This window comes from Schistocerca nitens, unplaced genomic scaffold, assembly GCF_023898315.1.
Source record: "Schistocerca nitens isolate TAMUIC-IGC-003100 unplaced genomic scaffold, iqSchNite1.1 HiC_scaffold_352, whole genome shotgun sequence".
Classification (NCBI taxonomy): Eukaryota; Metazoa; Arthropoda; class Insecta; order Orthoptera; family Acrididae; genus Schistocerca; species Schistocerca nitens.
The window spans coordinates 26,654-52,485 of record NW_026045886.1 but is presented as its reverse complement, the minus strand read 5'-3'; the positions used below and the strand labels follow the sequence as shown (position 1 = coordinate 52,485).

Genomic DNA, 25,832 nt, shown 5'->3' with positions numbered 1-25,832 from the left:
CCAGGGCGAGGCACCGTAACTAGACGCAGGATTGACTTCCGCTGAGAAGTCCACCCTTTCGTGTTCGGCATGGTGGGAAACGAATTCTGAAATTAGAACTACTTAGTGAGGCTGGCGGTGGCGAGTATTCCTGTGTGCCTCCCTGGCGCAGTGGGCAGCGCGTGTCCTCTTCTTACGGGCGTACGTTCGATCCTCACCTCAGCCATCTCATTTTCTCTCCACGACGGTGAAACGCACAGCATAGCTTTTGCGAGGTAAGGCCGTATATGCCGTTTATTACCACCTAGGCTTCTTTGCGTCAACGTGAGAGTGTTTGTTTCCAGTTATTACTAATTACAGTTTTGCTAGTTGCACTCGAGACTGAAAGCGATGTTTGTGTAGTATGACTTGGGCGGCGGACAGAGTTCAGCGTTGGCGCCAGATTCGGCAGTAAAGTTGCGTGCAGGAGAAGTATTTCTGGAAGCAAACACACGTAGTGGATCCTTGAAGTATGTCCGGTATGGTCTAGTGGCTAGGATACCTGGCTTTCACCCAGGAGGCCCGGGTTCGATTCCCGGTACCGGAATGTGAATTTTCTGGGCTGGGATGAGGAAACGTCTCACGGCCGTTTTTCGTCTTCGTGGTGTTGCTGCTCTGGGTTCCATGTATAAGGTGAGAGAAAGTCAAGAAAAAGAGATACATGCTCACGTGAATGGCGGACCGCTTAGAAGGAAGAGGAGATGGTTTTGGACTGCTGATGCGACAGTGTTGCGTGGCCCGTTAGCTCAGTGGGCTATAGCGTCGTGCTAGTAACACGGTCATGGGTTCGATCCCTCCACAGGCCATTCCATTTTCTTCGCTAATAGGAAATGCAGTCTCCTGCGAGACTCTGCGAGGCAGATTCCAAAACTACCTGCACATCGAGCTACAAGTCTGAACGTTTCACTCAGTTGTCGTCAACGGCCGGCTCCCTTTCGATTAATGAAGTTAAGCAGAGGTGGGCGTGGCTAGTGATTAGATGGGTGATGGGCGGGAACTCTGCGTGCTATTGGACCTTTCCACTTTCACCCCCACCCTCCCCCTTTTGTGTTACAGTGTTGTTGTGCTATGATGCGTCCCTCAGCAATTTAAATTTTGGATCATATGTTCGTTAACGTAATTTAAAGAGCTTGTTTGCCAAAAAGAGCGCAAGTTAAGTGCCAGAACGACTTTGGCAATAACACAACCGTACGAATCCACAGAGAATTTCTCAAATATCGTAGATAACACCGTAGCGAAGCAGTGAGATTTCCGAAATTTGTAAATGAAAATTTAGCTTTTCGTATTGAAAAGGAAAGGTACTCTTGATTACCTTATTTCTCGCAGCCGATTGTCGTACTTCTCCTGTCATATCGGCCCCACTGCCGAGCGGCAGCGAGCGGCAGTCGAGCAAAGTCGGGCCAAGTCGACACACGATGAAGTGAAATCAACTGAAGGACCCACCCACTTAGCTGGAACGAGGCGAGAGACGAGCAGATACTACTTGTGCCGCGACACTTGGCAATTTCGAGGATCGCATGGTGTTGAACACACACTATTGCGCTAGGCAAAAATGACAATGCTCCTGCGGTGGCCGAGAATCGAACCCGGATCAACTGCTTGGGAAGCAACCATGCTGACCGTTACACCACCACCGCACTGCGCTGCAGGCTTCGTGTGTCGTGATCCGTTGCCGCCCCTGCTGCCACCAGAGGCCGAAGCGAATCTGCTGCAGGCGCCCTGCCCGCCAGCACATCCGAACGCTTTGCCACGCTGCTTCCAGGGCGAGGCACCGTAACTAGACGCAGGATTGACTTCCGCTGAGAAGTCCACCCTTTCGTGTTCGGCATGGTGGGAAACGAATTCTGAAATTAGAACTACTTAGTGAGGCTGGCGGTGGCGAGTATTCCTGTGTGCCTCCCTGGCGCAGTGGGCAGCGCGTGTCCTCTTCTTACGGGCGTACGTTCGATCCTCACCTCAGCCATCTCATTTTCTCTCCACGACGGTGAAACGCACAGCATAGCTTTTGCGAGGTAAGGCCGTATATGCCGTTTATTACCACCTAGGCTTCTTTGCGTCAACGTGAGAGTGTTTGTTTCCAGTTATTACTAATTACAGTTTTGCTAGTTGCACTCGAGACTGAAAGCGATGTTTGTGTAGTATGACTTGGGCGGCGGACAGAGTTCAGCGTTGGCGCCAGATTCGGCAGTAAAGTTGCGTGCAGGAGAAGTATTTCTGGAAGCAAACACACGTAGTGGATCCTTGAAGTATGTCCGGTATGGTCTAGTGGCTAGGATACCTGGCTTTCACCCAGGAGGCCCGGGTTCGATTCCCGGTACCGGAATGTGAATTTTCTGGGCTGGGATGAGGAAACGTCTCACGGCCGTTTTTCGTCTTCGTGGTGTTGCTGCTCTGGGTTCCATGTATAAGGTGAGAGAAAGTCAAGAAAAAGAGATACATGCTCACGTGAATGGCGGACCGCTTAGAAGGAAGAGGAGATGGTTTTGGACTGCTGATGCGACAGTGTTGCGTGGCCCGTTAGCTCAGTGGGCTATAGCGTCGTGCTAGTAACACGGTCATGGGTTCGATCCCTCCACAGGCCATTCCATTTTCTTCGCTAATAGGAAATGCAGTCTCCTGCGAGACTCTGCGAGGCAGATTCCAAAACTACCTGCACATCGAGCTACAAGTCTGAACGTTTCACTCAGTTGTCGTCAACGGCCGGCTCCCTTTCGATTAATGAAGTTAAGCAGAGGTGGGCGTGGCTAGTGATTAGATGGGTGATGGGCGGGAACTCTGCGTGCTATTGGACCTTTCCACTTTCACCCCCACCCTCCCCCTTTTGTGTTACAGTGTTGTTGTGCTATGATGCGTCCCTCAGCAATTTAAATTTTGGATCATATGTTCGTTAACGTAATTTAAAGAGCTTGTTTGCCAAAAAGAGCGCAAGTTAAGTGCCAGAACGACTTTGGCAATAACACAACCGTACGAATCCACAGAGAATTTCTCAAATATCGTAGATAACACCGTAGCGAAGCAGTGAGATTTCCGAAATTTGTAAATGAAAATTTAGCTTTTCGTATTGAAAAGGAAAGGTACTCTTGATTACCTTATTTCTCGCAGCCGATTGTCGTACTTCTCCTGTCATATCGGCCCCACTGCCGAGCGGCAGCGAGCGGCAGTCGAGCAAAGTCGGGCCAAGTCGACACACGATGAAGTGAAATCAACTGAAGGACCCACCCACTTAGCTGGAACGAGGCGAGAGACGAGCAGATACTACTTGTGCCGCGACACTTGGCAATTTCGAGGATCGCATGGTGTTGAACACACACTATTGCGCTAGGCAAAAATGACAATGCTCCTGCGGTGGCCGAGAATCGAACCCGGATCAACTGCTTGGGAAGCAACCATGCTGACCGTTACACCACCACCGCACTGCGCTGCAGGCTTCGTGTGTCGTGATCCGTTGCCGCCCCTGCTGCCACCAGAGGCCGAAGCGAATCTGCTGCAGGCGCCCTGCCCGCCAGCACATCCGAACGCTTTGCCACGCTGCTTCCAGGGCGAGGCACCGTAACTAGACGCAGGATTGACTTCCGCTGAGAAGTCCACCCTTTCGTGTTCGGCATGGTGGGAAACGAATTCTGAAATTAGAACTACTTAGTGAGGCTGGCGGTGGCGAGTATTCCTGTGTGCCTCCCTGGCGCAGTGGGCAGCGCGTGTCCTCTTCTTACGGGCGTACGTTCGATCCTCACCTCAGCCATCTCATTTTCTCTCCACGACGGTGAAACGCACAGCATAGCTTTTGCGAGGTAAGGCCGTATATGCCGTTTATTACCACCTAGGCTTCTTTGCGTCAACGTGAGAGTGTTTGTTTCCAGTTATTACTAATTACAGTTTTGCTAGTTGCACTCGAGACTGAAAGCGATGTTTGTGTAGTATGACTTGGGCGGCGGACAGAGTTCAGCGTTGGCGCCAGATTCGGCAGTAAAGTTGCGTGCAGGAGAAGTATTTCTGGAAGCAAACACACGTAGTGGATCCTTGAAGTATGTCCGGTATGGTCTAGTGGCTAGGATACCTGGCTTTCACCCAGGAGGCCCGGGTTCGATTCCCGGTACCGGAATGTGAATTTTCTGGGCTGGGATGAGGAAACGTCTCACGGCCGTTTTTCGTCTTCGTGGTGTTGCTGCTCTGGGTTCCATGTATAAGGTGAGAGAAAGTCAAGAAAAAGAGATACATGCTCACGTGAATGGCGGACCGCTTAGAAGGAAGAGGAGATGGTTTTGGACTGCTGATGCGACAGTGTTGCGTGGCCCGTTAGCTCAGTGGGCTATAGCGTCGTGCTAGTAACACGGTCATGGGTTCGATCCCTCCACAGGCCATTCCATTTTCTTCGCTAATAGGAAATGCAGTCTCCTGCGAGACTCTGCGAGGCAGATTCCAAAACTACCTGCACATCGAGCTACAAGTCTGAACGTTTCACTCAGTTGTCGTCAACGGCCGGCTCCCTTTCGATTAATGAAGTTAAGCAGAGGTGGGCGTGGCTAGTGATTAGATGGGTGATGGGCGGGAACTCTGCGTGCTATTGGACCTTTCCACTTTCACCCCCACCCTCCCCCTTTTGTGTTACAGTGTTGTTGTGCTATGATGCGTCCCTCAGCAATTTAAATTTTGGATCATATGTTCGTTAACGTAATTTAAAGAGCTTGTTTGCCAAAAAGAGCGCAAGTTAAGTGCCAGAACGACTTTGGCAATAACACAACCGTACGAATCCACAGAGAATTTCTCAAATATCGTAGATAACACCGTAGCGAAGCAGTGAGATTTCCGAAATTTGTAAATGAAAATTTAGCTTTTCGTATTGAAAAGGAAAGGTACTCTTGATTACCTTATTTCTCGCAGCCGATTGTCGTACTTCTCCTGTCATATCGGCCCCACTGCCGAGCGGCAGCGAGCGGCAGTCGAGCAAAGTCGGGCCAAGTCGACACACGATGAAGTGAAATCAACTGAAGGACCCACCCACTTAGCTGGAACGAGGCGAGAGACGAGCAGATACTACTTGTGCCGCGACACTTGGCAATTTCGAGGATCGCATGGTGTTGAACACACACTATTGCGCTAGGCAAAAATGACAATGCTCCTGCGGTGGCCGAGAATCGAACCCGGATCAACTGCTTGGGAAGCAACCATGCTGACCGTTACACCACCACCGCACTGCGCTGCAGGCTTCGTGTGTCGTGATCCGTTGCCGCCCCTGCTGCCACCAGAGGCCGAAGCGAATCTGCTGCAGGCGCCCTGCCCGCCAGCACATCCGAACGCTTTGCCACGCTGCTTCCAGGGCGAGGCACCGTAACTAGACGCAGGATTGACTTCCGCTGAGAAGTCCACCCTTTCGTGTTCGGCATGGTGGGAAACGAATTCTGAAATTAGAACTACTTAGTGAGGCTGGCGGTGGCGAGTATTCCTGTGTGCCTCCCTGGCGCAGTGGGCAGCGCGTGTCCTCTTCTTACGGGCGTACGTTCGATCCTCACCTCAGCCATCTCATTTTCTCTCCACGACGGTGAAACGCACAGCATAGCTTTTGCGAGGTAAGGCCGTATATGCCGTTTATTACCACCTAGGCTTCTTTGCGTCAACGTGAGAGTGTTTGTTTCCAGTTATTACTAATTACAGTTTTGCTAGTTGCACTCGAGACTGAAAGCGATGTTTGTGTAGTATGACTTGGGCGGCGGACAGAGTTCAGCGTTGGCGCCAGATTCGGCAGTAAAGTTGCGTGCAGGAGAAGTATTTCTGGAAGCAAACACACGTAGTGGATCCTTGAAGTATGTCCGGTATGGTCTAGTGGCTAGGATACCTGGCTTTCACCCAGGAGGCCCGGGTTCGATTCCCGGTACCGGAATGTGAATTTTCTGGGCTGGGATGAGGAAACGTCTCACGGCCGTTTTTCGTCTTCGTGGTGTTGCTGCTCTGGGTTCCATGTATAAGGTGAGAGAAAGTCAAGAAAAAGAGATACATGCTCACGTGAATGGCGGACCGCTTAGAAGGAAGAGGAGATGGTTTTGGACTGCTGATGCGACAGTGTTGCGTGGCCCGTTAGCTCAGTGGGCTATAGCGTCGTGCTAGTAACACGGTCATGGGTTCGATCCCTCCACAGGCCATTCCATTTTCTTCGCTAATAGGAAATGCAGTCTCCTGCGAGACTCTGCGAGGCAGATTCCAAAACTACCTGCACATCGAGCTACAAGTCTGAACGTTTCACTCAGTTGTCGTCAACGGCCGGCTCCCTTTCGATTAATGAAGTTAAGCAGAGGTGGGCGTGGCTAGTGATTAGATGGGTGATGGGCGGGAACTCTGCGTGCTATTGGACCTTTCCACTTTCACCCCCACCCTCCCCCTTTTGTGTTACAGTGTTGTTGTGCTATGATGCGTCCCTCAGCAATTTAAATTTTGGATCATATGTTCGTTAACGTAATTTAAAGAGCTTGTTTGCCAAAAAGAGCGCAAGTTAAGTGCCAGAACGACTTTGGCAATAACACAACCGTACGAATCCACAGAGAATTTCTCAAATATCGTAGATAACACCGTAGCGAAGCAGTGAGATTTCCGAAATTTGTAAATGAAAATTTAGCTTTTCGTATTGAAAAGGAAAGGTACTCTTGATTACCTTATTTCTCGCAGCCGATTGTCGTACTTCTCCTGTCATATCGGCCCCACTGCCGAGCGGCAGCGAGCGGCAGTCGAGCAAAGTCGGGCCAAGTCGACACACGATGAAGTGAAATCAACTGAAGGACCCACCCACTTAGCTGGAACGAGGCGAGAGACGAGCAGATACTACTTGTGCCGCGACACTTGGCAATTTCGAGGATCGCATGGTGTTGAACACACACTATTGCGCTAGGCAAAAATGACAATGCTCCTGCGGTGGCCGAGAATCGAACCCGGATCAACTGCTTGGGAAGCAACCATGCTGACCGTTACACCACCACCGCACTGCGCTGCAGGCTTCGTGTGTCGTGATCCGTTGCCGCCCCTGCTGCCACCAGAGGCCGAAGCGAATCTGCTGCAGGCGCCCTGCCCGCCAGCACATCCGAACGCTTTGCCACGCTGCTTCCAGGGCGAGGCACCGTAACTAGACGCAGGATTGACTTCCGCTGAGAAGTCCACCCTTTCGTGTTCGGCATGGTGGGAAACGAATTCTGAAATTAGAACTACTTAGTGAGGCTGGCGGTGGCGAGTATTCCTGTGTGCCTCCCTGGCGCAGTGGGCAGCGCGTGTCCTCTTCTTACGGGCGTACGTTCGATCCTCACCTCAGCCATCTCATTTTCTCTCCACGACGGTGAAACGCACAGCATAGCTTTTGCGAGGTAAGGCCGTATATGCCGTTTATTACCACCTAGGCTTCTTTGCGTCAACGTGAGAGTGTTTGTTTCCAGTTATTACTAATTACAGTTTTGCTAGTTGCACTCGAGACTGAAAGCGATGTTTGTGTAGTATGACTTGGGCGGCGGACAGAGTTCAGCGTTGGCGCCAGATTCGGCAGTAAAGTTGCGTGCAGGAGAAGTATTTCTGGAAGCAAACACACGTAGTGGATCCTTGAAGTATGTCCGGTATGGTCTAGTGGCTAGGATACCTGGCTTTCACCCAGGAGGCCCGGGTTCGATTCCCGGTACCGGAATGTGAATTTTCTGGGCTGGGATGAGGAAACGTCTCACGGCCGTTTTTCGTCTTCGTGGTGTTGCTGCTCTGGGTTCCATGTATAAGGTGAGAGAAAGTCAAGAAAAAGAGATACATGCTCACGTGAATGGCGGACCGCTTAGAAGGAAGAGGAGATGGTTTTGGACTGCTGATGCGACAGTGTTGCGTGGCCCGTTAGCTCAGTGGGCTATAGCGTCGTGCTAGTAACACGGTCATGGGTTCGATCCCTCCACAGGCCATTCCATTTTCTTCGCTAATAGGAAATGCAGTCTCCTGCGAGACTCTGCGAGGCAGATTCCAAAACTACCTGCACATCGAGCTACAAGTCTGAACGTTTCACTCAGTTGTCGTCAACGGCCGGCTCCCTTTCGATTAATGAAGTTAAGCAGAGGTGGGCGTGGCTAGTGATTAGATGGGTGATGGGCGGGAACTCTGCGTGCTATTGGACCTTTCCACTTTCACCCCCACCCTCCCCCTTTTGTGTTACAGTGTTGTTGTGCTATGATGCGTCCCTCAGCAATTTAAATTTTGGATCATATGTTCGTTAACGTAATTTAAAGAGCTTGTTTGCCAAAAAGAGCGCAAGTTAAGTGCCAGAACGACTTTGGCAATAACACAACCGTACGAATCCACAGAGAATTTCTCAAATATCGTAGATAACACCGTAGCGAAGCAGTGAGATTTCCGAAATTTGTAAATGAAAATTTAGCTTTTCGTATTGAAAAGGAAAGGTACTCTTGATTACCTTATTTCTCGCAGCCGATTGTCGTACTTCTCCTGTCATATCGGCCCCACTGCCGAGCGGCAGCGAGCGGCAGTCGAGCAAAGTCGGGCCAAGTCGACACACGATGAAGTGAAATCAACTGAAGGACCCACCCACTTAGCTGGAACGAGGCGAGAGACGAGCAGATACTACTTGTGCCGCGACACTTGGCAATTTCGAGGATCGCATGGTGTTGAACACACACTATTGCGCTAGGCAAAAATGACAATGCTCCTGCGGTGGCCGAGAATCGAACCCGGATCAACTGCTTGGGAAGCAACCATGCTGACCGTTACACCACCACCGCACTGCGCTGCAGGCTTCGTGTGTCGTGATCCGTTGCCGCCCCTGCTGCCACCAGAGGCCGAAGCGAATCTGCTGCAGGCGCCCTGCCCGCCAGCACATCCGAACGCTTTGCCACGCTGCTTCCAGGGCGAGGCACCGTAACTAGACGCAGGATTGACTTCCGCTGAGAAGTCCACCCTTTCGTGTTCGGCATGGTGGGAAACGAATTCTGAAATTAGAACTACTTAGTGAGGCTGGCGGTGGCGAGTATTCCTGTGTGCCTCCCTGGCGCAGTGGGCAGCGCGTGTCCTCTTCTTACGGGCGTACGTTCGATCCTCACCTCAGCCATCTCATTTTCTCTCCACGACGGTGAAACGCACAGCATAGCTTTTGCGAGGTAAGGCCGTATATGCCGTTTATTACCACCTAGGCTTCTTTGCGTCAACGTGAGAGTGTTTGTTTCCAGTTATTACTAATTACAGTTTTGCTAGTTGCACTCGAGACTGAAAGCGATGTTTGTGTAGTATGACTTGGGCGGCGGACAGAGTTCAGCGTTGGCGCCAGATTCGGCAGTAAAGTTGCGTGCAGGAGAAGTATTTCTGGAAGCAAACACACGTAGTGGATCCTTGAAGTATGTCCGGTATGGTCTAGTGGCTAGGATACCTGGCTTTCACCCAGGAGGCCCGGGTTCGATTCCCGGTACCGGAATGTGAATTTTCTGGGCTGGGATGAGGAAACGTCTGACGGCCGTTTTTCGTCTTCGTGGTGTTGCTGCTCTGGGTTCCATGTATAAGGTGAGAGAAAGTCAAGAAAAAGAGATACATGCTCACGTGAATGGCGGACCGCTTAGAAGGAAGAGGAGATGGTTTTGGACTGCTGATGCGACAGTGTTGCGTGGCCCGTTAGCTCAGTGGGCTATAGCGTCGTGCTAGTAACACGGTCATGGGTTCGATCCCTCCACAGGCCATTCCATTTTCTTCGCTAATAGGAAATGCAGTCTCCTGCGAGACTCTGCGAGGCAGATTCCAAAACTACCTGCACATCGAGCTACAAGTCTGAACGTTTCACTCAGTTGTCGTCAACGGCCGGCTCCCTTTCGATTAATGAAGTTAAGCAGAGGTGGGCGTGGCTAGTGATTAGATGGGTGATGGGCGGGAACTCTGCGTGCTATTGGACCTTTCCACTTTCACCCCCACCCTCCCCCTTTTGTGTTACAGTGTTGTTGTGCTATGATGCGTCCCTCAGCAATTTAAATTTTGGATCATATGTTCGTTAACGTAATTTAAAGAGCTTGTTTGCCAAAAAGAGCGCAAGTTAAGTGCCAGAACGACTTTGGCAATAACACAACCGTACGAATCCACAGAGAATTTCTCAAATATCGTAGATAACACCGTAGCGAAGCAGTGAGATTTCCGAAATTTGTAAATGAAAATTTAGCTTTTCGTATTGAAAAGGAAAGGTACTCTTGATTACCTTATTTCTCGCAGCCGATTGTCGTACTTCTCCTGTCATATCGGCCCCACTGCCGAGCGGCAGCGAGCGGCAGTCGAGCAAAGTCGGGCCAAGTCGACACACGATGAAGTGAAATCAACTGAAGGACCCACCCACTTAGCTGGAACGAGGCGAGAGACGAGCAGATACTACTTGTGCCGCGACACTTGGCAATTTCGAGGATCGCATGGTGTTGAACACACACTATTGCGCTAGGCAAAAATGACAATGCTCCTGCGGTGGCCGAGAATCGAACCCGGATCAACTGCTTGGGAAGCAACCATGCTGACCGTTACACCACCACCGCACTGCGCTGCAGGCTTCGTGTGTCGTGATCCGTTGCCGCCCCTGCTGCCACCAGAGGCCGAAGCGAATCTGCTGCAGGCGCCCTGCCCGCCAGCACATCCGAACGCTTTGCCACGCTGCTTCCAGGGCGAGGCACCGTAACTAGACGCAGGATTGACTTCCGCTGAGAAGTCCACCCTTTCGTGTTCGGCATGGTGGGAAACGAATTCTGAAATTAGAACTACTTAGTGAGGCTGGCGGTGGCGAGTATTCCTGTGTGCCTCCCTGGCGCAGTGGGCAGCGCGTGTCCTCTTCTTACGGGCGTACGTTCGATCCTCACCTCAGCCATCTCATTTTCTCTCCACGACGGTGAAACGCACAGCATAGCTTTTGCGAGGTAAGGCCGTATATGCCGTTTATTACCACCTAGGCTTCTTTGCGTCAACGTGAGAGTGTTTGTTTCCAGTTATTACTAATTACAGTTTTGCTAGTTGCACTCGAGACTGAAAGCGATGTTTGTGTAGTATGACTTGGGCGGCGGACAGAGTTCAGCGTTGGCGCCAGATTCGGCAGTAAAGTTGCGTGCAGGAGAAGTATTTCTGGAAGCAAACACACGTAGTGGATCCTTGAAGTATGTCCGGTATGGTCTAGTGGCTAGGATACCTGGCTTTCACCCAGGAGGCCCGGGTTCGATTCCCGGTACCGGAATGTGAATTTTCTGGGCTGGGATGAGGAAACGTCTCACGGCCGTTTTTCGTCTTCGTGGTGTTGCTGCTCTGGGTTCCATGTATAAGGTGAGAGAAAGTCAAGAAAAAGAGATACATGCTCACGTGAATGGCGGACCGCTTAGAAGGAAGAGGAGATGGTTTTGGACTGCTGATGCGACAGTGTTGCGTGGCCCGTTAGCTCAGTGGGCTATAGCGTCGTGCTAGTAACACGGTCATGGGTTCGATCCCTCCACAGGCCATTCCATTTTCTTCGCTAATAGGAAATGCAGTCTCCTGCGAGACTCTGCGAGGCAGATTCCAAAACTACCTGCACATCGAGCTACAAGTCTGAACGTTTCACTCAGTTGTCGTCAACGGCCGGCTCCCTTTCGATTAATGAAGTTAAGCAGAGGTGGGCGTGGCTAGTGATTAGATGGGTGATGGGCGGGAACTCTGCGTGCTATTGGACCTTTCCACTTTCACCCCCACCCTCCCCCTTTTGTGTTACAGTGTTGTTGTGCTATGATGCGTCCCTCAGCAATTTAAATTTTGGATCATATGTTCGTTAACGTAATTTAAAGAGCTTGTTTGCCAAAAAGAGCGCAAGTTAAGTGCCAGAACGACTTTGGCAATAACACAACCGTACGAATCCACAGAGAATTTCTCAAATATCGTAGATAACACCGTAGCGAAGCAGTGAGATTTCCGAAATTTGTAAATGAAAATTTAGCTTTTCGTATTGAAAAGGAAAGGTACTCTTGATTACCTTATTTCTCGCAGCCGATTGTCGTACTTCTCCTGTCATATCGGCCCCACTGCCGAGCGGCAGCGAGCGGCAGTCGAGCAAAGTCGGGCCAAGTCGACACACGATGAAGTGAAATCAACTGAAGGACCCACCCACTTAGCTGGAACGAGGCGAGAGACGAGCAGATACTACTTGTGCCGCGACACTTGGCAATTTCGAGGATCGCATGGTGTTGAACACACACTATTGCGCTAGGCAAAAATGACAATGCTCCTGCGGTGGCCGAGAATCGAACCCGGATCAACTGCTTGGGAAGCAACCATGCTGACCGTTACACCACCACCGCACTGCGCTGCAGGCTTCGTGTGTCGTGATCCGTTGCCGCCCCTGCTGCCACCAGAGGCCGAAGCGAATCTGCTGCAGGCGCCCTGCCCGCCAGCACATCCGAACGCTTTGCCACGCTGCTTCCAGGGCGAGGCACCGTAACTAGACGCAGGATTGACTTCCGCTGAGAAGTCCACCCTTTCGTGTTCGGCATGGTGGGAAACGAATTCTGAAATTAGAACTACTTAGTGAGGCTGGCGGTGGCGAGTATTCCTGTGTGCCTCCCTGGCGCAGTGGGCAGCGCGTGTCCTCTTCTTACGGGCGTACGTTCGATCCTCACCTCAGCCATCTCATTTTCTCTCCACGACGGTGAAACGCACAGCATAGCTTTTGCGAGGTAAGGCCGTATATGCCGTTTATTACCACCTAGGCTTCTTTGCGTCAACGTGAGAGTGTTTGTTTCCAGTTATTACTAATTACAGTTTTGCTAGTTGCACTCGAGACTGAAAGCGATGTTTGTGTAGTATGACTTGGGCGGCGGACAGAGTTCAGCGTTGGCGCCAGATTCGGCAGTAAAGTTGCGTGCAGGAGAAGTATTTCTGGAAGCAAACACACGTAGTGGATCCTTGAAGTATGTCCGGTATGGTCTAGTGGCTAGGATACCTGGCTTTCACCCAGGAGGCCCGGGTTCGATTCCCGGTACCGGAATGTGAATTTTCTGGGCTGGGATGAGGAAACGTCTGACGGCCGTTTTTCGTCTTCGTGGTGTTGCTGCTCTGGGTTCCATGTATAAGGTGAGAGAAAGTCAAGAAAAAGAGATACATGCTCACGTGAATGGCGGACCGCTTAGAAGGAAGAGGAGATGGTTTTGGACTGCTGATGCGACAGTGTTGCGTGGCCCGTTAGCTCAGTGGGCTATAGCGTCGTGCTAGTAACACGGTCATGGGTTCGATCCCTCCACAGGCCATTCCATTTTCTTCGCTAATAGGAAATGCAGTCTCCTGCGAGACTCTGCGAGGCAGATTCCAAAACTACCTGCACATCGAGCTACAAGTCTGAACGTTTCACTCAGTTGTCGTCAACGGCCGGCTCCCTTTCGATTAATGAAGTTAAGCAGAGGTGGGCGTGGCTAGTGATTAGATGGGTGATGGGCGGGAACTCTGCGTGCTATTGGACCTTTCCACTTTCACCCCCACCCTCCCCCTTTTGTGTTACAGTGTTGTTGTGCTATGATGCGTCCCTCAGCAATTTAAATTTTGGATCATATGTTCGTTAACGTAATTTAAAGAGCTTGTTTGCCAAAAAGAGCGCAAGTTAAGTGCCAGAACGACTTTGGCAATAACACAACCGTACGAATCCACAGAGAATTTCTCAAATATCGTAGATAACACCGTAGCGAAGCAGTGAGATTTCCGAAATTTGTAAATGAAAATTTAGCTTTTCGTATTGAAAAGGAAAGGTACTCTTGATTACCTTATTTCTCGCAGCCGATTGTCGTACTTCTCCTGTCATATCGGCCCCACTGCCGAGCGGCAGCGAGCGGCAGTCGAGCAAAGTCGGGCCAAGTCGACACACGATGAAGTGAAATCAACTGAAGGACCCACCCACTTAGCTGGAACGAGGCGAGAGACGAGCAGATACTACTTGTGCCGCGACACTTGGCAATTTCGAGGATCGCATGGTGTTGAACACACACTATTGCGCTAGGCAAAAATGACAATGCTCCTGCGGTGGCCGAGAATCGAACCCGGATCAACTGCTTGGGAAGCAACCATGCTGACCGTTACACCACCACCGCACTGCGCTGCAGGCTTCGTGTGTCGTGATCCGTTGCCGCCCCTGCTGCCACCAGAGGCCGAAGCGAATCTGCTGCAGGCGCCCTGCCCGCCAGCACATCCGAACGCTTTGCCACGCTGCTTCCAGGGCGAGGCACCGTAACTAGACGCAGGATTGACTTCCGCTGAGAAGTCCACCCTTTCGTGTTCGGCATGGTGGGAAACGAATTCTGAAATTAGAACTACTTAGTGAGGCTGGCGGTGGCGAGTATTCCTGTGTGCCTCCCTGGCGCAGTGGGCAGCGCGTGTCCTCTTCTTACGGGCGTACGTTCGATCCTCACCTCAGCCATCTCATTTTCTCTCCACGACGGTGAAACGCACAGCATAGCTTTTGCGAGGTAAGGCCGTATATGCCGTTTATTACCACCTAGGCTTCTTTGCGTCAACGTGAGAGTGTTTGTTTCCAGTTATTACTAATTACAGTTTTGCTAGTTGCACTCGAGACTGAAAGCGATGTTTGTGTAGTATGACTTGGGCGGCGGACAGAGTTCAGCGTTGGCGCCAGATTCGGCAGTAAAGTTGCGTGCAGGAGAAGTATTTCTGGAAGCAAACACACGTAGTGGATCCTTGAAGTATGTCCGGTATGGTCTAGTGGCTAGGATACCTGGCTTTCACCCAGGAGGCCCGGGTTCGATTCCCGGTACCGGAATGTGAATTTTCTGGGCTGGGATGAGGAAACGTCTGACGGCCGTTTTTCGTCTTCGTGGTGTTGCTGCTCTGGGTTCCATGTATAAGGTGAGAGAAAGTCAAGAAAAAGAGATACATGCTCACGTGAATGGCGGACCGCTTAGAAGGAAGAGGAGATGGTTTTGGACTGCTGATGCGACAGTGTTGCGTGGCCCGTTAGCTCAGTGGGCTATAGCGTCGTGCTAGTAACACGGTCATGGGTTCGATCCCTCCACAGGCCATTCCATTTTCTTCGCTAATAGGAAATGCAGTCTCCTGCGAGACTCTGCGAGGCAGATTCCAAAACTACCTGCACATCGAGCTACAAGTCTGAACGTTTCACTCAGTTGTCGTCAACGGCCGGCTCCCTTTCGATTAATGAAGTTAAGCAGAGGTGGGCGTGGCTAGTGATTAGATGGGTGATGGGCGGGAACTCTGCGTGCTATTGGACCTTTCCACTTTCACCCCCACCCTCCCCCTTTTGTGTTACAGTGTTGTTGTGCTATGATGCGTCCCTCAGCAATTTAAATTTTGGATCATATGTTCGTTAACGTAATTTAAAGAGCTTGTTTGCCAAAAAGAGCGCAAGTTAAGTGCCAGAACGACTTTGGCAATAACACAACCGTACGAATCCACAGAGAATTTCTCAAATATCGTAGATAACACCGTAGCGAAGCAGTGAGATTTCCGAAATTTGTAAATGAAAATTTAGCTTTTCGTATTGAAAAGGAAAGGTACTCTTGATTACCTTATTTCTCGCAGCCGATTGTCGTACTTCTCCTGTCATATCGGCCCCACTGCCGAGCGGCAACGAGCGGCAGTCGAGCAAAGTCGGGCCAAGTCGACACACGATGAAGTGAAATCAACTGAAGGACCCACCCACTTAGCTGGAACGAGGCGAGAGACGAGCAGATACTACTTGTGCCGCGACACTTGGCAATTTCGAGGATCGCATGGTGTTGAACACACACTATTGCGCTAGGCAAAAATGACAATGCTCCTGCGGTGGCCGAGAATCGAACCCGGATCAACTGCTTGGGAAGCAACCATGCTGACCGTTACACCACCACCGCACTGCGCTGCAGGCTTCGTGTGTCGTGATCCGTTGCCGCCCCTGCTGCCACCAGAGGCCGAAGCGAATCTGCTGCAGGCGCCCTGCCCGCCAGCACATCCGAACGCTTTGCCACGCTGCTTCCAGGGCGAGGCACCGTAACTAGACGCAGGATTGACTTCCGCTGAGAAGTCCACCCTTTCGTGTTCGGCATGGTGGGAAACGAATTCTGAAATTAGAACTACTTAGTGAGGCTGGCGGTGGCGAGTATTCCTGTGTGCCTCCCTGGCGCAGTGGGCAGCGCGTGTCCTCTTCTTACGGGCGTACGTTCGATCCTCACCTCAGCCATCTCATTTTCTCTCCACGACGGTGAAACGCACAGCATAGCTTTTGCGAGGTAAGGCCGTATATGCCGTTTATTACCACCTAGGCTTCTTTGCGTCAACGTGAGAGTGTTTGTTTCCAGTTATTACTAATTACAGTTTTGCTAGTTGCACTCGAGACTGAAAGCGATGTTTGTGTAGTATGACTTGGGCGGCGGACAGAGTTCAGCGTTGGCGCCAGATTCGGCAGTAAAGTTGCGTGCAGGAGAAGTATTTCTGGAAGCAAACACACGTAGTGGATCCTTGAAGTATGTCCGGTATGGTCTAGTGGCTAGGATACCTGGCTTTCACCCAGGAGGCCCGGGTTCGATTCCCGGTACCGGAATGTGAATTTTCTGGGCTGGGATGAGGAAACGTCTGACGGCCGTTTTTCGTCTTCGTGGTGTTGCTGCTCTGGGTTCCATGTATAAGGTGAGAGAAAGTCAAGAAAAAGAGATACATGCTCACGTGAATGGCGGACCGCTTAGAAGGAAGAGGAGATGGTTTTGGACTGCTGATGCGACAGTGTTGCGTGGCCCGTTAGCTCAGTGGGCTATAGCGTCGTGCTAGTAACACGGTCATGGGTTCGATCCCTCCACAGGCCATTCCATTTTCTTCGCTAATAGGAAATGCAGTCTCCTGCGAGACTCTGCGAGGCAGATTCCAAAACTACCTGCACATCGAGCTACAAGTCTGAACGTTTCACTCAGTTGTCGTCAACGGCCGGCTCCCTTTCGATTAATGAAGTTAAGCAGAGGTGGGCGTGGCTAGTGATTAGATGGGTGATGGGCGGGAACTCTGCGTGCTATTGGACCTTTCCACTTTCACCCCCACCCTCCCCCTTTTGTGTTACAGTGTTGTTGTGCTATGATGCGTCCCTCAGCAATTTAAATTTTGGATCATATGTTCGTTAACGTAATTTAAAGAGGTTGTTTGCCAAAAAGAGCGCAAGTTAAGTGCCAGAACGACTTTGGCAATAACACAACCGTACGAATCCACAGAGAATTTCTCAAATATCGTAGATAACACCGTAGCGAAGCAGTGAGATTTCCGAAATTTGTAAATGAAAATTTAGCTTTTCGTATTGAAAAGGAAAGGTACTCTTGATTACCTTATTTCTCGCAGCCGATTGTCGTACTTCTCCTGTCATATCGGCCCCACTGCCGAGCGGCAGCGAGCGGCAGTCGAGCAAAGTCGGGACAAGTCGACACACGATGAAGTGAAATCAACTGAAGGACCCACCCACTTAGCTGGAACGAGGCGAGAGACGAGCAGATACTACTTGTGCCGCGACACTTGGCAATTTCGAGGATCGCATGGTGTTGAACACACACTATTGCGCTAGGCAAAAATGACAATGCTCCTGCGGTGGCCGAGAATCGAACCCGGATCAACTGCTTGGGAAGCAACCATGCTGACCGTTACACCACCACCGCACTGCGCTGCAGGCTTCGTGTGTCGTGATCCGTTGCCGCCCCTGCTGCCACCAGAGGCCGAAGCGAATCTGCTGCAGGCGCCCTGCCCGCCAGCACATCCGAACGCTTTGCCACGCTGCTTCCAGGGCGAGGCACCGTAACTAGACGCAGGATTGACTTCCGCTGAGAAGTCCACCCTTTCGTGTTCGGCATGGTGGGAAACGAATTCTGAAATTAGAACTACTTAGTGAGGCTGGCGGTGGCGAGTATTCCTGTGTGCCTCCCTGGCGCAGTGGGCAGCGCGTGTCCTCTTCTTACGGGCGTACGTTCGATCCTCACCTCAGCCATCTCATTTTCTCTCCACGACGGTGAAACGCACAGCATAGCTTTTGCGAGGTAAGGCCGTATATGCCGTTTATTACCACCTAGGCTTCTTTGCGTCAACGTGAGAGTGTTTGTTTCCAGTTATTACTAATTACAGTTTTGCTAGTTGCACTCGAGACTGAAAGCGATGTTTGTGTAGTATGACTTGGGCGGCGGACAGAGTTCAGCGTTGGCGCCAGATTCGGCAGTAAAGTTGCGTGCAGGAGAAGTATTTCTGGAAGCAAACACACGTAGTGGATCCTTGAAGTATGTCCGGTATGGTCTAGTGGCTAGGATACCTGGCTTTCACCCAGGAGGCCCGGGTTCGATTCCCGGTACCGGAATGTGAATTTTCTGGGCTGGGATGAGGAAACGTCTCACGGCCGTTTTTCGTCTTCGTGGTGTTGCTGCTCTGGGTTCCATGTATAAGGTGAGAGAAAGTCAAGAAAAAGAGATACATGCTCACGTGAATGGCGGACCGCTTAGAAGGAAGAGGAGATGGTTTTGGACTGCTGATGCGACAGTGTTGCGTGGCCCGTTAGCTCAGTGGGCTATAGCGTCGTGCTAGTAACACGGTCATGGGTTCGATCCCTCCACAGGCCATTCCATTTTCTTCGCTAATAGGAAATGCAGTCTCCTGCGAGACTCTGCGAGGCAGATTCCAAAACTACCTGCACATCGAGCTACAAGTCTGAACGTTTCACTCAGTTGTCGTCAACGGCCGGCTCCCTTTCGATTAATGAAGTTAAGCAGAGGTGGGCGTGGCTAGTGATTAGATGGGTGATGGGCGGGAACTCTGCGTGCTATTGGACCTTTCCACTTTCACCCCCACCCTCCCCCTTTTGTGTTACAGTGTTGTTGTGCTATGATGCGTCCCTCAGCAATTTAAATTTTGGATCATATGTTCGTTAACGTAATTTAAAGAGCTTGTTTGCCAAAAAGAGCGCAAGTTAAGTGCCAGAACGACTTTGGCAATAACACAACCGTACGAATCCACAGAGAATTTCTCAAATATCGTAGATAACACCGTAGCGAAGCAGTGAGATTTCCGAAATTTGTAAATGAAAATTTAGCTTTTCGTATTGAAAAGGAAAGGTACTCTTGATTACCTTATTTCTCGCAGCCGATTGTCGTACTTCTCCTGTCATATCGGCCCCACTGCCGAGCGGCAGCGAGCGGCAGTCGAGCAAAGTCGGGCCAAGTCGACACACGATGAAGTGAAATCAACTGAAGGACCCACCCACTTAGCTGGAACGAGGCGAGAGACGAGCAGATACTACTTGTGCCGCGACACTTGGCAATTTCGAGGATCGCATGGTGTTGAACACACACTATTGCGCTAGGCAAAAATGACAATGCTCCTGCGGTGGCCGAGAATCGAACCCGGATCAACTGCTTGGGAAGCAACCATGCTGACCGTTACACCACCACCGCACTGCGCTGCAGGCTTCGTGTGTCGTGATCCGTTGCCGCCCCTGCTGCCACCAGAGGCCGAAGCGAATCTGCTGCAGGCGCCCTGCCCGCCAGCACATCCGAACGCTTTGCCACGCTGCTTCCAGGGCGAGGCACCGTAACTAGACGCAGGATTGACTTCCGCTGAGAAGTCCACCCTTTCGTGTTCGGCATGGTGGGAAACGAATTCTGAAATTAGAACTACTTAGTGAGGCTGGCGGTGGCGAGTATTCCTGTGTGCCTCCCTGGCGCAGTGGGCAGCGCGTGTCCTCTTCTTACGGGCGTACGTTCGATCCTCACCTCAGCCATCTCATTTTCTCTCCACGACGGTGAAACGCACAGCATAGCTTTTGCGAGGTAAGGCCGTATATGCCGTTTATTACCACCTAGGCTTCTTTGCGTCAACGTGAGAGTGTTTGTTTCCAGTTATTACTAATTACAGTTTTGCTAGTTGCACTCGAGACTGAAAGCGATGTTTGTGTAGTATGACTTGGGCGGCGGACAGAGTTCAGCGTTGGCGCCAGATTCGGCAGTAAAGTTGCGTGCAGGAGAAGTATTTCTGGAAGCAAACACACGTAGTGGATCCTTGAAGTATGTCCGGTATGGTCTAGTGGCTAGGATACCTGGCTTTCACCCAGGAGGCCCGGGTTCGATTCCCGGTACCGGAATGTGAATTTTCTGGGCTGGGATGAGGAAACGTCTCACGGCCGTTTTTCGTCTTCGTGGTGTTGCTGCTCTGGGTTCCATGTATAAGGTGAGAGAAAGTCAAGAAAAAGAGATACATGCTCACGTGAATGGCGGACCGCTTAGAAGGAAGAGGAGATGGTTTTGGACTGCTGATGCGACAGTGTTGCGTGGCCCGTTAGCTCAGTGGGCTATAGCGTCGTGCTAGTAACACGGTCATGGGTTCGATCCCTCCACAGGCCATTCCATTTTCTTCGCTAATAGGAAATGCAGTCTCCTGCGAGACTCTGCGAGGCAGATTCCAAAACTACCTGCACATCGAGCTACAAGTCTGAACGTTTCACTCAGTTGTCGTCAACGGCCGGCTCCCTTTCGATTAATGAAGTTAAGCAGAGGTGGGCGTGGCTAGTGATTAGATGGGTGATGGGCGGGAACTCTGCGTGCTATTGGACCTTTCCACTTTCACCCCCACCCTCCCCCTTTTGTGTTACAGTGTTGTTGTGCTATGATGCGTCCCTCAGCAATTTAAATTTTGGATCATATGTTCGTTAACGTAATTTAAAGAGCTTGTTTGCCAAAAAGAGCGCAAGTTAAGTGCCAGAACGACTTTGGCAATAACACAACCGTACGAATCCACAGAGAATTTCTCAAATATCGTAGATAACACCGTAGCGAAGCAGTGAGATTTCCGAAATTTGTAAATGAAAATTTAGCTTTTCGTATTGAAAAGGAAAGGTACTCTTGATTACCTTATTTCTCGCAGCCGATTGTCGTACTTCTCCTGTCATATCGGCCCCACTGCCGAGCGGCAGCGAGCGGCAGTCGAGCAAAGTCGGGCCAAGTCGACACACGATGAAGTGAAATCAACTGAAGGACCCACCCACTTAGCTGGAACGAGGCGAGAGACGAGCAGATACTACTTGTGCCGCGACACTTGGCAATTTCGAGGATCGCATGGTGTTGAACACACACTATTGCGCTAGGCAAAAATGACAATGCTCCTGCGGTGGCCGAGAATCGAACCCGGATCAACTGCTTGGGAAGCAACCATGCTGACCGTTACACCACCACCGCACTGCGCTGCAGGCTTCGTGTGTCGTGATCCGTTGCCGCCCCTGCTGCCACCAGAGGCCGAAGCGAATCTGCTGCAGGCGCCCTGCCCGCCAGCACATCCGAACGCTTTGCCACGCTGCTTCCAGGGCGAGGCACCGTAACTAGACGCAGGATTGACTTCCGCTGAGAAGTCCACCCTTTCGTGTTCGGCATGGTGGGAAACGAATTCTGAAATTAGAACTACTTAGTGAGGCTGGCGGTGGCGAGTATTCCTGTGTGCCTCCCTGGCGCAGTGGGCAGCGCGTGTCCTCTTCTTACGGGCGTACGTTCGATCCTCACCTCAGCCATCTCATTTTCTCTCCACGACGGTGAAACGCACAGCATAGCTTTTGCGAGGTAAGGCCGTATATGCCGTTTATTACCACCTAGGCTTCTTTGCGTCAACGTGAGAGTGTTTGTTTCCAGTTATTACTAATTACAGTTTTGCTAGTTGCACTCGAGACTGAAAGCGATGTTTGTGTAGTATGACTTGGGCGGCGGACAGAGTTCAGCGTTGGCGCCAGATTCGGCAGTAAAGTTGCGTGCAGGAGAAGTATTTCTGGAAGCAAACACACGTAGTGGATCCTTGAAGTATGTCCGGTATGGTCTAGTGGCTAGGATACCTGGCTTTCACCCAGGAGGCCCGGGTTCGATTCCCGGTACCGGAATGTGAATTTTCTGGGCTGGGATGAGGAAACGTCTGACGGCCGTTTTTCGTCTTCGTGGTGTTGCTGCTCTGGGTTCCATGTATAAGGTGAGAGAAAGTCAAGAAAAAGAGATACATGCTCACGTGAATGGCGGACCGCTTAGAAGGAAGAGGAGATGGTTTTGGACTGCTGATGCGACAGTGTTGCGTGGCCCGTTAGCTCAGTGGGCTATAGCGTCGTGCTAGTAACACGGTCATGGGTTCGATCCCTCCACAGGCCATTCCATTTTCTTCGCTAATAGGAAATGCAGTCTCCTGCGAGACTCTGCGAGGCAGATTCCAAAACTACCTGCACATCGAGCTACAAGTCTGAACGTTTCACTCAGTTGTCGTCAACGGCCGGCTCCCTTTCGATTAATGAAGTTAAGCAGAGGTGGGCGTGGCTAGTGATTAGATGGGTGATGGGCGGGAACTCTGCGTGCTATTGGACCTTTCCACTTTCACCCCCACCCTCCCCCTTTTGTGTTACAGTGTTGTTGTGCTATGATGCGTCCCTCAGCAATTTAAATTTTGGATCATATGTTCGTTAACGTAATTTAAAGAGCTTGTTTGCCAAAAAGAGCGCAAGTTAAGTGCCAGAACGACTTTGGCAATAACACAACCGTACGAATCCACAGAGAATTTCTCAAATATCGTAGATAACACCGTAGCGAAGCAGTGAGATTTCCGAAATTTGTAAATGAAAATTTAGCTTTTCGTATTGAAAAGGAAAGGTACTCTTGATTACCTTATTTCTCGCAGCCGATTGTCGTACTTCTCCTGTCATATCGGCCCCACTGCCGAGCGGCAGCGAGCGGCAGTCGAGCAAAGTCGGGCCAAGTCGACACACGATGAAGTGAAATCAACTGAAGGACCCACCCACTTAGCTGGAACGAGGCGAGAGACGAGCAGATACTACTTGTGCCGCGACACTTGGCAATTTCGAGGATCGCATGGTGTTGAACACACACTATTGCGCTAGGCAAAAATGACAATGCTCCTGCGGTGGCCGAGAATCGAACCCGGATCAACTGCTTGGGAAGCAACCATGCTGACCGTTACACCACCACCGCACTGCGCTGCAGGCTTCGTGTGTCGTGATCCGTTGCCGCCCCTGCTGCCACCAGAGGCCGAAGCGAATCTGCTGCAGGCGCCCTGCCCGCCAGCACATCCGAACGCTTTGCCACGCTGCTTCCAGGGCGAGGCACCGTAACTAGACGCAGGATTGACTTCCGCTGAGAAGTCCACCCTTTCGTGTTCGGCATGGTGGGAAACGAATTCTGAAATTAGAACTACTTAGTGAGGCTGGCGGTGGCGAGTATTCCTGTGTGCCTCCCTGGCGCAGTGGGCAGCGCGTGTCCTCTTCTTACGGGCGTACGTTCGATCCTCACCTCAGCCATCTCATTTTCTCTCCACGACGGTGAAACGCACAGCATAGCTTTTGCGAGGTAAGGCCGTATATGCCGTTTATTACCACCTAGGCTTCTTTGCGTCAACGTGAGAGTGTTTGTTTCCAGTTATTACTAATTACAGTTTTGCTAGTTGCACTCGAGACTGAAAGCGATGTTTGTGTAGTATGACTTGGGCGGCGGACAGAGTTCAGCGTTGGCGCCAGATTCGGCAGTAAAGTTGCGTGCAGGAGAAGTATTTCTGGAAGCAAACACACGTAGTGGATCCTTGAAGTATGTCCGGTATGGTCTAGTGGCTAGGATACCTGGCTTTCACCCAGGAGGCCCGGGTTCGATTCCCGGTACCGGAATGTGAATTTTCTGGGCTGGGATGAGGAAACGTCTGACGGCCGTTTTTCGTCTTCGTGGTGTTGCTGCTCTGGGTTCCATGTATAAGGTGAGAGAAAGTCAAGAAAAAGAGATACATGCTCACGTGAATGGCGGACCGCTTAGAAGGAAGAGGAGATGGTTTTGGACTGCTGATGCGACAGTGTTGCGTGGCCCGTTAGCTCAGTGGGCTATAGCGTCGTGCTAGTAACACGGTCATGGGTTCGATCCCTCCACAGGCCATTCCATTTTCTTCGCTAATAGGAAATGCAGTCTCCTGCGAGACTCTGCGAGGCAGATTCCAAAACTACCTGCACATCGAGCTACAAGTCTGAACGTTTCACTCAGTTGTCGTCAACGGCCGGCTCCCTTTCGATTAATGAAGTTAAGCAGAGGTGGGCGTGGCTAGTGATTAGATGGGTGATGGGCGGGAACTCTGCGTGCTATTGGACCTTTCCACTTTCACCCCCACCCTCCCCCTTTTGTGTTACAGTGTTGTTGTGCTATGATGCGTCCCTCAGCAATTTAAATTTTGGATCATATGTTCGTTAACGTAATTTAAAGAGCTTGTTTGCCAAAAAGAGCGCAAGTTAAGTGCCAGAACGACTTTGGCAATAACACAACCGTACGAATCCACAGAGAATTTCTCAAATATCGTAGATAACACCGTAGCGAAGCAGTGAGATTTCCGAAATTTGTAAATGAAAATTTAGCTTTTCGTATTGAAAAGGAAAGGTACTCTTGATTACCTTATTTCTCGCAGCCGATTGTCGTACTTCTCCTGTCATATCGGCCCCACTGCCGAGCGGCAGCGAGCGGCAGTCGAGCAAAGTCGGGCCAAGTCGACACACGATGAAGTGAAATCAACTGAAGGACCCACCCACTTAGCTGGAACGAGGCGAGAGACGAGCAGATACTACTTGTGCCGCGACACTTGGCAATTTCGAGGATCGCATGGTGTTGAACACACACTATTGCGCTAGGCAAAAATGACAATGCTCCTGCGGTGGCCGAGAATCGAACCCGGATCAACTGCTTGGGAAGCAACCATGCTGACCGTTACACCACCACCGCACTGCGCTGCAGGCTTCGTGTGTCGTGATCCGTTGCCGCCCCTGCTGCCACCAGAGGCCGAAGCGAATCTGCTGCAGGCGCCCTGCCCGCCAGCACATCCGAACGCTTTGCCACGCTGCTTCCAGGGCGAGGCACCGTAACTAGACGCAGGATTGACTTCCGCTGAGAAGTCCACCCTTTCGTGTTCGGCATGGTGGGAAACGAATTCTGAAATTAGAACTACTTAGTGAGGCTGGCGGTGGCGAGTATTCCTGTGTGCCTCCCTGGCGCAGTGGGCAGCGCGTGTCCTCTTCTTACGGGCGTACGTTCGATCCTCACCTCAGCCATCTCATTTTCTCTCCACGACGGTGAAACGCACAGCATAGCTTTTGCGAGGTAAGGCCGTATATGCCGTTTATTACCACCTAGGCTTCTTTGCGTCAACGTGAGAGTGTTTGTTTCCAGTTATTACTAATTACAGTTTTGCTAGTTGCACTCGAGACTGAAAGCGATGTTTGTGTAGTATGACTTGGGCGGCGGACAGAGTTCAGCGTTGGCGCCAGATTCGGCAGTAAAGTTGCGTGCAGGAGAAGTATTTCTGGAAGCAAACACACGTAGTGGATCCTTGAAGTATGTCCGGTATGGTCTAGTGGCTAGGATACCTGGCTTTCACCCAGGAGGCCCGGGTTCGATTCCCGGTACCGGAATGTGAATTTTCTGGGCTGGGATGAGGAAACGTCTGACGGCCGTTTTTCGTCTTCGTGGTGTTGCTGCTCTGGGTTCCATGTATAAGGTGAGAGAAAGTCAAGAAAAAGAGATACATGCTCACGTGAATGGCGGACCGCTTAGAAGGAAGAGGAGATGGTTTTGGACTGCTGATGCGACAGTGTTGCGTGGCCCGTTAGCTCAGTGGGCTATAGCGTCGTGCTAGTAACACGGTCATGGGTTCGATCCCTCCACAGGCCATTCCATTTTCTTCGCTAATAGGAAATGCAGTCTCCTGCGAGACTCTGCGAGGCAGATTCCAAAACTACCTGCACATCGAGCTACAAGTCTGAACGTTTCACTCAGTTGTCGTCAACGGCCGGCTCCCTTTCGATTAATGAAGTT

The 25,832-nt window shown here is 51.1% G+C and overlaps 29 non-coding genes across 29 annotated transcripts; 15 read left to right on the top strand and 14 right to left on the bottom strand.

The window, feature by feature from the left end:
* The first annotated feature begins 493 nt into the window (after positions 1-493).
* On the top strand, positions 494-565 carry Trnae-uuc (transfer RNA glutamic acid (anticodon UUC)). The gene has a single exon. It is a non-coding gene; the product is annotated as a tRNA-Glu (tRNA).
* Positions 566-1,583: 1,018 nt separating this feature from the next.
* Trnag-ccc (transfer RNA glycine (anticodon CCC)) lies at positions 1,584-1,655 on the bottom strand. The gene has a single exon. It is a non-coding gene; the product is annotated as a tRNA-Gly (tRNA).
* Positions 1,656-2,269: 614 nt separating this feature from the next.
* Positions 2,270-2,341, top strand: Trnae-uuc (transfer RNA glutamic acid (anticodon UUC)). Its single transcript has one exon. It is a non-coding gene; the product is annotated as a tRNA-Glu (tRNA).
* Positions 2,342-3,359: 1,018 nt separating this feature from the next.
* Positions 3,360-3,431, bottom strand: Trnag-ccc (transfer RNA glycine (anticodon CCC)). Its single transcript has one exon. It is a non-coding gene; the product is annotated as a tRNA-Gly (tRNA).
* A 614-nt stretch (positions 3,432-4,045) lies between these two features.
* On the top strand, positions 4,046-4,117 carry Trnae-uuc (transfer RNA glutamic acid (anticodon UUC)). The gene has a single exon. It is a non-coding gene; the product is annotated as a tRNA-Glu (tRNA).
* Positions 4,118-5,135: 1,018 nt separating this feature from the next.
* Trnag-ccc (transfer RNA glycine (anticodon CCC)) lies at positions 5,136-5,207 on the bottom strand. The gene has a single exon. It is a non-coding gene; the product is annotated as a tRNA-Gly (tRNA).
* Positions 5,208-5,821: 614 nt separating this feature from the next.
* On the top strand, positions 5,822-5,893 carry Trnae-uuc (transfer RNA glutamic acid (anticodon UUC)). Its single transcript has one exon. It is a non-coding gene; the product is annotated as a tRNA-Glu (tRNA).
* A 1,018-nt stretch (positions 5,894-6,911) lies between these two features.
* Positions 6,912-6,983, bottom strand: Trnag-ccc (transfer RNA glycine (anticodon CCC)). The gene has a single exon. It is a non-coding gene; the product is annotated as a tRNA-Gly (tRNA).
* A 614-nt stretch (positions 6,984-7,597) lies between these two features.
* Trnae-uuc (transfer RNA glutamic acid (anticodon UUC)) lies at positions 7,598-7,669 on the top strand. Its single transcript has one exon. It is a non-coding gene; the product is annotated as a tRNA-Glu (tRNA).
* A 1,018-nt stretch (positions 7,670-8,687) lies between these two features.
* On the bottom strand, positions 8,688-8,759 carry Trnag-ccc (transfer RNA glycine (anticodon CCC)). Its single transcript has one exon. It is a non-coding gene; the product is annotated as a tRNA-Gly (tRNA).
* A 614-nt stretch (positions 8,760-9,373) lies between these two features.
* Positions 9,374-9,445, top strand: Trnae-uuc (transfer RNA glutamic acid (anticodon UUC)). The gene has a single exon. It is a non-coding gene; the product is annotated as a tRNA-Glu (tRNA).
* A 1,018-nt stretch (positions 9,446-10,463) lies between these two features.
* Trnag-ccc (transfer RNA glycine (anticodon CCC)) lies at positions 10,464-10,535 on the bottom strand. Its single transcript has one exon. It is a non-coding gene; the product is annotated as a tRNA-Gly (tRNA).
* Positions 10,536-11,149: 614 nt separating this feature from the next.
* Positions 11,150-11,221, top strand: Trnae-uuc (transfer RNA glutamic acid (anticodon UUC)). Its single transcript has one exon. It is a non-coding gene; the product is annotated as a tRNA-Glu (tRNA).
* A 1,018-nt stretch (positions 11,222-12,239) lies between these two features.
* Positions 12,240-12,311, bottom strand: Trnag-ccc (transfer RNA glycine (anticodon CCC)). Its single transcript has one exon. It is a non-coding gene; the product is annotated as a tRNA-Gly (tRNA).
* A 614-nt stretch (positions 12,312-12,925) lies between these two features.
* Positions 12,926-12,997, top strand: Trnae-uuc (transfer RNA glutamic acid (anticodon UUC)). Its single transcript has one exon. It is a non-coding gene; the product is annotated as a tRNA-Glu (tRNA).
* A 1,018-nt stretch (positions 12,998-14,015) lies between these two features.
* On the bottom strand, positions 14,016-14,087 carry Trnag-ccc (transfer RNA glycine (anticodon CCC)). The gene has a single exon. It is a non-coding gene; the product is annotated as a tRNA-Gly (tRNA).
* A 614-nt stretch (positions 14,088-14,701) lies between these two features.
* On the top strand, positions 14,702-14,773 carry Trnae-uuc (transfer RNA glutamic acid (anticodon UUC)). The gene has a single exon. It is a non-coding gene; the product is annotated as a tRNA-Glu (tRNA).
* A 1,018-nt stretch (positions 14,774-15,791) lies between these two features.
* On the bottom strand, positions 15,792-15,863 carry Trnag-ccc (transfer RNA glycine (anticodon CCC)). Its single transcript has one exon. It is a non-coding gene; the product is annotated as a tRNA-Gly (tRNA).
* A 614-nt stretch (positions 15,864-16,477) lies between these two features.
* On the top strand, positions 16,478-16,549 carry Trnae-uuc (transfer RNA glutamic acid (anticodon UUC)). Its single transcript has one exon. It is a non-coding gene; the product is annotated as a tRNA-Glu (tRNA).
* A 1,018-nt stretch (positions 16,550-17,567) lies between these two features.
* Positions 17,568-17,639, bottom strand: Trnag-ccc (transfer RNA glycine (anticodon CCC)). Its single transcript has one exon. It is a non-coding gene; the product is annotated as a tRNA-Gly (tRNA).
* Positions 17,640-18,253: 614 nt separating this feature from the next.
* Trnae-uuc (transfer RNA glutamic acid (anticodon UUC)) lies at positions 18,254-18,325 on the top strand. Its single transcript has one exon. It is a non-coding gene; the product is annotated as a tRNA-Glu (tRNA).
* A 1,018-nt stretch (positions 18,326-19,343) lies between these two features.
* Positions 19,344-19,415, bottom strand: Trnag-ccc (transfer RNA glycine (anticodon CCC)). The gene has a single exon. It is a non-coding gene; the product is annotated as a tRNA-Gly (tRNA).
* A 614-nt stretch (positions 19,416-20,029) lies between these two features.
* On the top strand, positions 20,030-20,101 carry Trnae-uuc (transfer RNA glutamic acid (anticodon UUC)). Its single transcript has one exon. It is a non-coding gene; the product is annotated as a tRNA-Glu (tRNA).
* A 1,018-nt stretch (positions 20,102-21,119) lies between these two features.
* On the bottom strand, positions 21,120-21,191 carry Trnag-ccc (transfer RNA glycine (anticodon CCC)). The gene has a single exon. It is a non-coding gene; the product is annotated as a tRNA-Gly (tRNA).
* A 614-nt stretch (positions 21,192-21,805) lies between these two features.
* Positions 21,806-21,877, top strand: Trnae-uuc (transfer RNA glutamic acid (anticodon UUC)). Its single transcript has one exon. It is a non-coding gene; the product is annotated as a tRNA-Glu (tRNA).
* Positions 21,878-22,895: 1,018 nt separating this feature from the next.
* Positions 22,896-22,967, bottom strand: Trnag-ccc (transfer RNA glycine (anticodon CCC)). Its single transcript has one exon. It is a non-coding gene; the product is annotated as a tRNA-Gly (tRNA).
* A 614-nt stretch (positions 22,968-23,581) lies between these two features.
* Trnae-uuc (transfer RNA glutamic acid (anticodon UUC)) lies at positions 23,582-23,653 on the top strand. The gene has a single exon. It is a non-coding gene; the product is annotated as a tRNA-Glu (tRNA).
* Positions 23,654-24,671: 1,018 nt separating this feature from the next.
* Positions 24,672-24,743, bottom strand: Trnag-ccc (transfer RNA glycine (anticodon CCC)). Its single transcript has one exon. It is a non-coding gene; the product is annotated as a tRNA-Gly (tRNA).
* Positions 24,744-25,357: 614 nt separating this feature from the next.
* Trnae-uuc (transfer RNA glutamic acid (anticodon UUC)) lies at positions 25,358-25,429 on the top strand. Its single transcript has one exon. It is a non-coding gene; the product is annotated as a tRNA-Glu (tRNA).
* The last annotated feature ends 403 nt before the right edge of the window (positions 25,430-25,832 follow it).